This window comes from Pundamilia nyererei, unplaced genomic scaffold, assembly GCF_000239375.1.
Source record: "Pundamilia nyererei isolate P.nyererei 1_Seehausen unplaced genomic scaffold, PunNye1.0 scaffold00360, whole genome shotgun sequence".
NCBI lineage: Eukaryota > Metazoa > Chordata > Actinopteri > Cichliformes > Cichlidae > Pundamilia > Pundamilia nyererei.
Genome location: NW_005187761.1, coordinates 434,285 through 443,417, shown reverse-complemented (window position 1 = coordinate 443,417; position 9,133 = coordinate 434,285).

Sequence of the window (9,133 nt, the reverse complement as noted above, 5' to 3'; positions counted from 1 at the left end):
TTCTTTTGGAAATAAACATTTACTAAAAAGATGCAATGGTTTTTGAAAAACATTTATTCTGAACTGTGCACCACAATTTCAAAACATTTTCTGAAAGATGTAACAGTGTACATGTTCTCACTTTCATTAGAATTTTGTTTATCAAAAGGTCTGACATGGTAAATGCAAATAACAGCATTCTCATCACTTATTTCTTCAATACAATATGCATGTCCTTCATTCATCACTTTGTGGAACTTCAACGCACTTCTGCTCTCCCCCATATTCCATCTTCACAAGCATATCCTGTGTGGAGATTGAATAAAAATTAGTTGACACTAATTAACGGCACAAATAATCCAGTAAACAATTGCAGCACAGTAAAAAAAAAAAGGAATCCTCTTTGAGCCATTACTTGTGTAAAGTATTTTCCCAAAAGACAAGGACACAGGCAACAGGTAATACTGAACTAAATGTAAAACCTCAACCTTTTTAATTTTTACCTTAACCGTGTGCACAAAACTCTGGAGGGATCTATGCTAACGTAGAATCCAGTCAGTGTTATATGTTTAAAAGTAACCCAGTCAGTTTTGAAGATTAACAAAGACTAACACTGAGCAGTGCTGATTTTCTAACACTGGAAAATAACTCAAAATGTTAGAAATATTCCAGTGTTAGAAAACCAGCACTGCTCAGTGTTAGCCATTGTTAAGCTTCAAAACTGACTGGGTTACTTTTAAACATATAACACTGTCAAATGTGTTAATTTAACACTCAACAGTGTTGTATTTAACACTCAGAGGTGTGGACCCATATAGACACTCTCTAGTGTTAATTTAACACTGGAGATTTTGCTGTGTAGCTGAGATTGCTGGATACAGGTCATTAGGATAAGCATGAGACCCAGGCTAGCTTGGAAGGACCCTAGCTCAAAGCAGCCAATAGTCAAGTAATCTCTAAACTACCCCTGCTATATTGGACTCTGGAGTAGAAGTCGGCGAGGTTATCTGGATGCAGTAATATACTGTGAAAGCTGAAAATTTACATATGCTGTCATGTACCAGACCTTGTTTGCTTTGTTTCCTTTCCTGAAGAATGTGTTCTTGACAGTCAGTCTTTCACTGAGACCAAGTCCAATGTTGTTTTAGCAACCAGTAGATTCATCAACTGAAAGGTTAGATGTATCTGCTGCTACGCAGAGAGGTGAGATGGAGTCATTGGTCAATGTTAAGTGGTGTAACAAACAACAAAAAACATTCTACTGAAAATGATCGGTACAAATACTGGACTGAAAATGAGTGAAAAAGCAGCCAGTGTCTAAAGAAGAAAAATGTTAGACATTTATAAAGCCTGGAGAAATATTGCTCGAGATGACTTTAAAATTACCAGAAAGTCCAACTTCTTGGAAGCAAAAAATAAAGGAATGGGAAGTTGCTCAAGGCATTTTCACTGTTCCTAGAGTTTTTCGTGGTTATTGGGTATCACATTGTTTTGTTTTGTTTTGTTTGCCAACTATGAAGTACACTTTATTCTTTTACATGTTTGAAATAAATCCTTTTATCTATCTATCAAAGTAAAAGCATTTAAAAATTATGAACTCATCAGATTTCTACCACTTTATTTATTTTGGGGTAATAACTTTTTTCACATTTTAAATAACTGGCATATAATGCACAACAATGATTTTATCTCGCTCATGTCTGCCACAGTCACTTTGTTTACCAAGCCAGTTTTTTAATTAATCTTTTCTCTGCGTGAAAGGAAAATTGTGTTTTTTATGGTCACTCTATAATTGATGACGATGTGAGTAACCATTTAAAAAGAGATGATACACTAAACATCATAATTACCTTAGAATTCCACTGGGATGTGAGGCCAGGGTAGAATGAGACAACTCTGTTTTAGGATGGTGGTGCTTCGTTAAATTCAGACAAAGAGAAAAATAAATGTGTTTTCCTTTTAATACATTACAATAAGTGCACAGTTTTCAAGCTGGTACCCTTGGGATGCTACTTTCTCCAGTACTTAAGATTAATTCAAGTCATGTTTCAGTGGTGCACTTAGAAAAACCCCCACCAAGAAACAACACTTAGAATAATTTCGCTTCATTAAATTGACTACATGGTTTACAAAATGGTGCAATAAATATTCATGATACCAGTAGGAAACATGTTATTGTAATGTTCTAACATACTTATAATATAATTGATAGTGCTGTTGTCTTTCTTTTTCTTTTTTTCCTCCTTACAATTTAGTTTTATTATGTATTTATTTATTATGGATGTTTGTTTTGGGCAGCATTGCACAGTATATGCAGCTGGAACTGTTGAGGTTTTTTTTGAGGTCTCATTCAGCTCAAAGCAACATTTCTTTGAAGAGGTATAAATTAAATCATGTCCTAGAAAATATGGGAATTGTAAATGTCACTGTGAAAAGAAAGTAACAAATGTCATTTGCAGAGAAAACATAATTATACACACTTGACACTAAATGTATGTACAATTGGACAATTTGATTTTTTGATTTTGATGTTTTTAGAAAAATTTTTGAGTGTTGAAAGAGCCTAGAAGTGGGCAAGAGTGGAGAAAAAGCAACATTTTATTATATATGTGTGGGGACTGTTGAATTTGTCAGTTCTGTCTGGTAATTAACACTGGGTTTATAATAAAACAAAAAGTCAGACAAAGCACAGATGAAGGTGATCAATCGGTGGACTTGTTAAAGAACAAACAGAAGCAAATGGTTCCCCCTCCGTACAAATAAAGATGGCAAGATAACAAGTATGGAATGTCATACATTTACAGCTTGACATTATCCAATTTACACTTAAGCCTATTAGACGCAGATATCACGTCCTGGTTCAACAGCTGCCATAGAAAAAATAAGTGCAAGTGTGTTGGGGAAAACGAACACAATGGGCTTATACAGCTGCTGGTGTAAAATGCTTCAACATCAAATAATTTATGGATTGTTATATTTCAGGAATTTCTATTACAAGAAGCAAAACATAGAGTAAATCTATATGTACCACCAGCAGATGACATCCAGAAGTGTTGCCAGTGGCTGGACAAAGCTGGACTGAAAGACAGCACAGAGGCACTAATCGTGTCAGCACAGGAACATGGTCTGAGCGCAAGCTGGGGTCTATCACATCAGGCAAGACCCCAGGTGCAGGCTGTGTAAAGATGCCCCTGAGACAATCCAGCACATAACAGCAGGGTACAAGATGCTAGCAGGCAAGGCATACGTGGAACGCCATAGTAGTATACAGAAACATCAGCCTGAAAATCCCAAGGTCAAAATGGGAGATGCCCTTAGAGTTGTGGAGAATGGCCGAGCTAAGATCCTGTAGGACTTCTAGATGCAGATGGACAAGATGGTGGTGGCTAACCAACCAGACATAGTGGAAGTAGACAAGAAGAAGAAGAAGACCTCCGTGATAGGAAGAGTGCAGTCTTAGGAACAGCTAAGATACTGCGCAGGACCCTCAAGATCCCAGGCCTCTGGTAGAGGACCCGAGCTTGAAGGATAGACCACCCGCAGGGGAGAGAGGGGAATTTTATATGCGTGTGTAATATAATTTCGTACCGGTATATACCCTAGTACCTTTCTCTTGGGGGACATGGAGGACTATGTTTTAAAATAGTCTTTACACACACTTTAATAATTGTGAAAGCAACTGTGTATAAACTCAGTCATTTTATAAACTACGCTGTGAAAACGTTAACAACCTTTAATTCCACTACTTTAGCTGCGATGAACAAAAACAAACTTGCATCATGTTCTTTCATCATTTCAACAAATCACCCAGATAATCCCTAAAGCACATGGATACTTTTCTGTTGATTTCTGATGCTGAATGAAGTAACTCTGTCTCTTAGCCTAATTTACTTCCCAGGGAGCAGACAATGGACACCAGAGTCTACAGGCAATTCAGCCTGTTAGATTGTTTTTAGCCTAGCATCTTTTAGCCTAACCCATCTTTCCCATATTTATACTTTCTCATGCACTGCTTATGTCACCCCCTTCCCTGGCTAGAGGTCTGGTCCCTTCCAGCAAGCTGAGACTGTGCACTGTTTTCAACAGATCAGATTAGTACACCCAGCAGTACTATTGTGGTGAACTGCTCTATAGGAGCTCTATACCATCCCCTGTTTTTTCAGGAATCTGCTATTGAGGGGTAAGTATCCTGTGCCATACATATGTTATGATATTATTATTTACTATTTAACATACAATGTTTCAGTTACAGTTTGCATTGTTACATGTTTTTCAAATGCATCATCATTAAGATAAAAATAATGCAAAATGAAAAGAGAGCAGAGCTGAAGCCAGATTTTAACCTGGCTTAACCTAACCATAATGACATCCACATATTATAAAAGCTTCCAGAGTTAGGAAGACACAGGAAAATAAATTTGTCATTCAAATTACTCTGATGCGTGTTAAGGTGCTTAAGTAGATCTTCTTAAGGAGACTGAAAAAGGTGTGACTTATGTTTGTTTTTATTATTTAAATATACTGATGTTAGCAACAGCACATACATGTGAACTTTGACATGGGACAGAATTAAATAATTGACAAGTCTTCCAGATGGAGATAAGCATGTATCTGGATGTTCAAGCATGTGCACAAGTGTCTCCAAGGCATCTTATCTGAGTTACTTCTCTATACTTTTAACTGCTGAAGTGTATTTCCAATTTGCCCAAGGGTCTATTAGCACTCAGTTTCAATTACCAACACACTAATGGATGTTGACAGTGGATCTACTTCACTTTCAAATCCAGGAAGCTCACTTCTTCAGATGAGTAGGAATGTCTCATCAGCAGCTGCAGCAGATGCTTTTGAGATTTTGTGTGACAGCACCAAACCAGATGGCCTGTAGAGTCTGACCCACATCTCAGGAAGTTAGAAGAGATGGTTAGAGGCTTGAAGTCGTGACAGAACTTGCAAAGAGGCATTAAGATTCAAAGCCAGACGCCCAGCTGGCTCTGCCAGGACTGACTTTATTGCGTTTTCAATTACCTGCCTGGTACTGGAAATTCAATTGAACATTTAGTCCTTGATTGAGGGGGAGTATTGTCTTAACGTGTCCAATCTACTCTGGAAAGTTTTTCCACTAGATTGGAGAGCACTTTGAATACTTTACTTTATTGCAACAGTAAAGATGCATTAGAAGCTCTTTCGTAATTGTGCGTTTTTTTGTACAAATACGGCCAAATGTAGCTTATCTAGTTAGCAAGCAAGACTGTAAAAAATACCAAAACATGACTGAATCTCAAGATCTCAACTTATTAACAACCACGATTATCCCTTCAACATAATGCTGGGGCAGCTGCAGGTCTGTCTGCAGGACAGAATGTTTATGATTTACATTTTCATACATCTCTGGTCTTTTTTTTTTCACTACCAATGTTCTATCTCACCTGATGCCAACTGTGTCCTAACTCTTAACACGTTTATCTTGTGCTTGCAAAGTTGGTGCCTGTGGGAAAGTATTGTACCATACAACATAAGTCTGTATAATGCTGAATAGAGATTATTATAGAGATCATCACGTAACAATGCAAGATGTTGTTCAGGCAAGTCTATATTGATCATGAAATATACAGAGACAGATGAAGCTTTTGGGTTTGAAAGTTCTTCATGTGACCATGTGACTAGAATGGAAGCCTTTTACAAAATGGGGATTTTTTTTCCTTTTCCTGGCTGGAAGCAGCAACGAGGAGTTGGAGCCTTGGAGCCAATAATGCACAGCGTAGATAGCAGTTAAAAGAAAATTCTTTGGTTCTCCAAAACGTGAAATGTACACGCATGCAAAAGTTGCATTACCAGCAGGGGGAGAAAATACATTTAAAGCCACAAAGTTGGTAGTGAGCAAAAAATTTATTCCAGTGTTCTTAATCGTCAGAATCGATTAAGCTAGGGATCTAATATGTATATACATGTAAATGTGTTAATAATGTCTGTTTAAACACTTTTCCATGATTGTTTTCATGTTAGCTTGAAATAAAATATCTCCTGCAGCTTACTGCAACTTCTAAGCAAAACTGTGTGTGTAAAAAGTGTGTATGCATTTCTGCTTGCTATAAAAATATAAACTTAAGAACATAACTGAAAAAGAAAAAAATAATATAGTTGAGCATTAAATATTAAGTGTTTTTGCAGGGTAAGAGCAAAGAAAGTTTATCTGCATGTATCACAGAGCCATGGTTCAGTGGCTGAGAGCGTATGACTGGGTTCCTAGTGCTCAAATACTGTACTTCTTAACATGGTGCTTTTTGGTAAGCACCATTTTAAGAAGTTACTGAGGAAAGAAGAGGTCAGGTAACTTAAGCATCAGTAGCTCCTAAAAAAAAAAGTTCTTACGGGTCAAGCACCCTTGCTGTTTAGCTTCTTTCTGTACCGTCTCATGTTGCTGACTTTCTCACAGGTCATTTATGTGTTATTTTTCAGTGCTCATTAGTGTGTTTTCCTCCTTATTACCTGTTGGCTTCTGTATTTGTTTGATTTTACATACACAACAACATAGACTACCCAGAATACATTTTGATTCCTAAACTCTATATAGACAAGGGAATTTGTCCTTAATTCTCTGCACTTTGCATTTAATCCTAATAGCTGTACTGTGAGATATACAAGCTGCGAGTCTGACAAGCACTGTGGCAATCAATTCAGTGGGATCAGAGATGAATAAAAAAATTTGATTTATGCTTCTCTAACATAGTAATTTGGAAAGAAAAAAAGGAGAAAAAGACAGTCAAATAAGTGCCAAACTTGCCTCTTGCTATTTTCATAAGTTTACTCCAGAGCCTATTTGGATTTTTAAGAACGAATGCCCTTCTACACAACTGTAATACAAAGAAAATCTGCCAATAGGTGAAGTTAACTGAAAATAATACCCACTGTCAACAAATGCCAACAGCAGATACATTTGTCTTTGCATACAATACATAAATAATTCTCAAAAGAAAAGAAAAAACAATTTCTAGCTTCACAATAATGCCACAATATGCCAATAGCTGAACTTTTAATTAAAACACTTCTGACTTGTTTTGACATTTCAAACAACTTTTCTTAATATTCCCTTCTGCAAGCACTCAGTATCAAAAGCCCTCAGTACACTCAGTGATGGAAATCTGATACGATTTCCATCCTATAACACGCAAGGAGCTGCAGGATCCTGCCACAATCACCACAACATTAGACTGGAGAGATGGCGACGACTTTACAGTCTTGACAGCTAAATTTTACATTTCTCAAGACTAGTCTTAACACCTCTCACTCACATGCTAAATAAATACATGATTTTGTCTCTCATTGACATCTATTACCTTGCCCCAAGCTTAAACTTGCTCTGCACAAATTTTGCAGATCAGTTTAACTTGACAGAGAGGGTCTGTGAAAGGAATTCTATAAAGTCTTACTGGTGGTATGGCGGTATGTAGGAACATACTAAAACATATTACTTTAGCTGGAATGTTGGATGATAAGTAGTTTTTGGTCCCTAAATATAATTTATGTAAAAGAAAATTCCAACAATGCTAAATTTCTTCACTGGGAGAAATAATAAGTGTAAATTCCTGACACAAAATAATGAACATAAAATACCACGTGAACCAGGTTGCATGCACTGCAGAGTGGGCCTCATGGGTATTTTATGATGTTTGTGTGTAATCTGATGTTTATCTGTGTTGTGTTTTTCTGGATTTTGCTTAACCAGTTATGGAGATGTTTATGTATACCCACACACTTTCTTTAAATTCCACAGCAGGATTACATGCAGTAAAAAATACTGTACTTGGGGCAATTTACCACATTAAAGCCTCTCTTGCAATTTTCAGATTACTGTTCTTCATTGGGCGTTTACATTTCCCATTTCTTGACTGCATTCCTCTCGCATTCGCTGTATCACAAACTGAGCCAAGTTGCTGTTGTATACCTTGGAGGGAAACATGACCTATCAGGGGAGAGATTTCTCCCCCGTTCAAGTTTAAACTACAGTTCTAATAATTTTTTTATAGAATGTGTTACATCAGGGAAAGCTTTCTTTAACTTGGAAATTAAATGTTTTAAGAACAATAAGTTATTCATTACAATATCAGTAGAAATAAGTTATCCACTAGTTATATAAAACAACAAAAACAACATGTTTTGATGTCTGTGAAGGTTCTCAGTCATCCAGGTCATTGTAGTCAAAGGAGCTTGCAAAGAAAAGCGTCTGGACTTCTTTAAGTTGCTTGAAGACGTTTCACCTCTCATCCGAGAAGCTTCTTCAGTTCTAAGGTCAAATGGTGGAGAATCCCAGATATAAACCTAGTGGGAGTTTCCCCCCCACAGAGGGACAAAAGGACCCCCTGATGATCCTCTAATCGCCTGAGCCAAGGTGTGAAACTGGGTGTGGGTCCCAATCAGCCAGAGTTTCGGGTGTGTTCATTCTGAAACCTGGCCCCACCTTATCATGCGAATTCCTGAGATTAGATGGCCCAGGATGTGAGTGGGCGTTAAGGTGTCTGGGAAGGGATCTTAAAACTGGATTATAGATGGCAGAGAGTTGGTGTCGTAAACCACCGCCTCTGTTCAAAGATGGTCGCTCACAGTGGACATAGATGGCTTCTTTCACTCCTCTTTCAAACCATCTGTCCTCTCTGTCCAAAATGTGAACATTGGCATCCTCGAAAGAGTGTCCTTTAGGTCTGGGCATTCCTCGCTGCACTGTACAGCATACACCACATTGTTAAGTCTGTGTTTTGGCGTTTTGTCTTTCGGGTGAACCAGTTTTTGTCTGAGCGTGTTGCTGGGTCTGAAATGCACCTCTTCAAGTCTTCAAGTAACTTAAAGAAGTCCAGACGCTTTTCTTTGCAAGCTTCTTTGACAATATGTTTTGATATTATATCTTACAAAGCACTGTTTAAAAATCAGCACGGTTGGCAGAGAATGTTAATTATCATAGTTAAGTATCTCAAAACTTGGCTCCCAAATGATAGTGAGACATGTGAGGTTATAATAATAATAATAATAATTATTAACTAGTATTTTGCAAAAAATGTTAATTAGATTCATATTGAATGAAAGTGGTCTGCTGTCAGATATTGGAATATGTGGTAACACCACAACAGTTCGAGCTCCTTTCACTTGAATGCTTTGCTTTTTA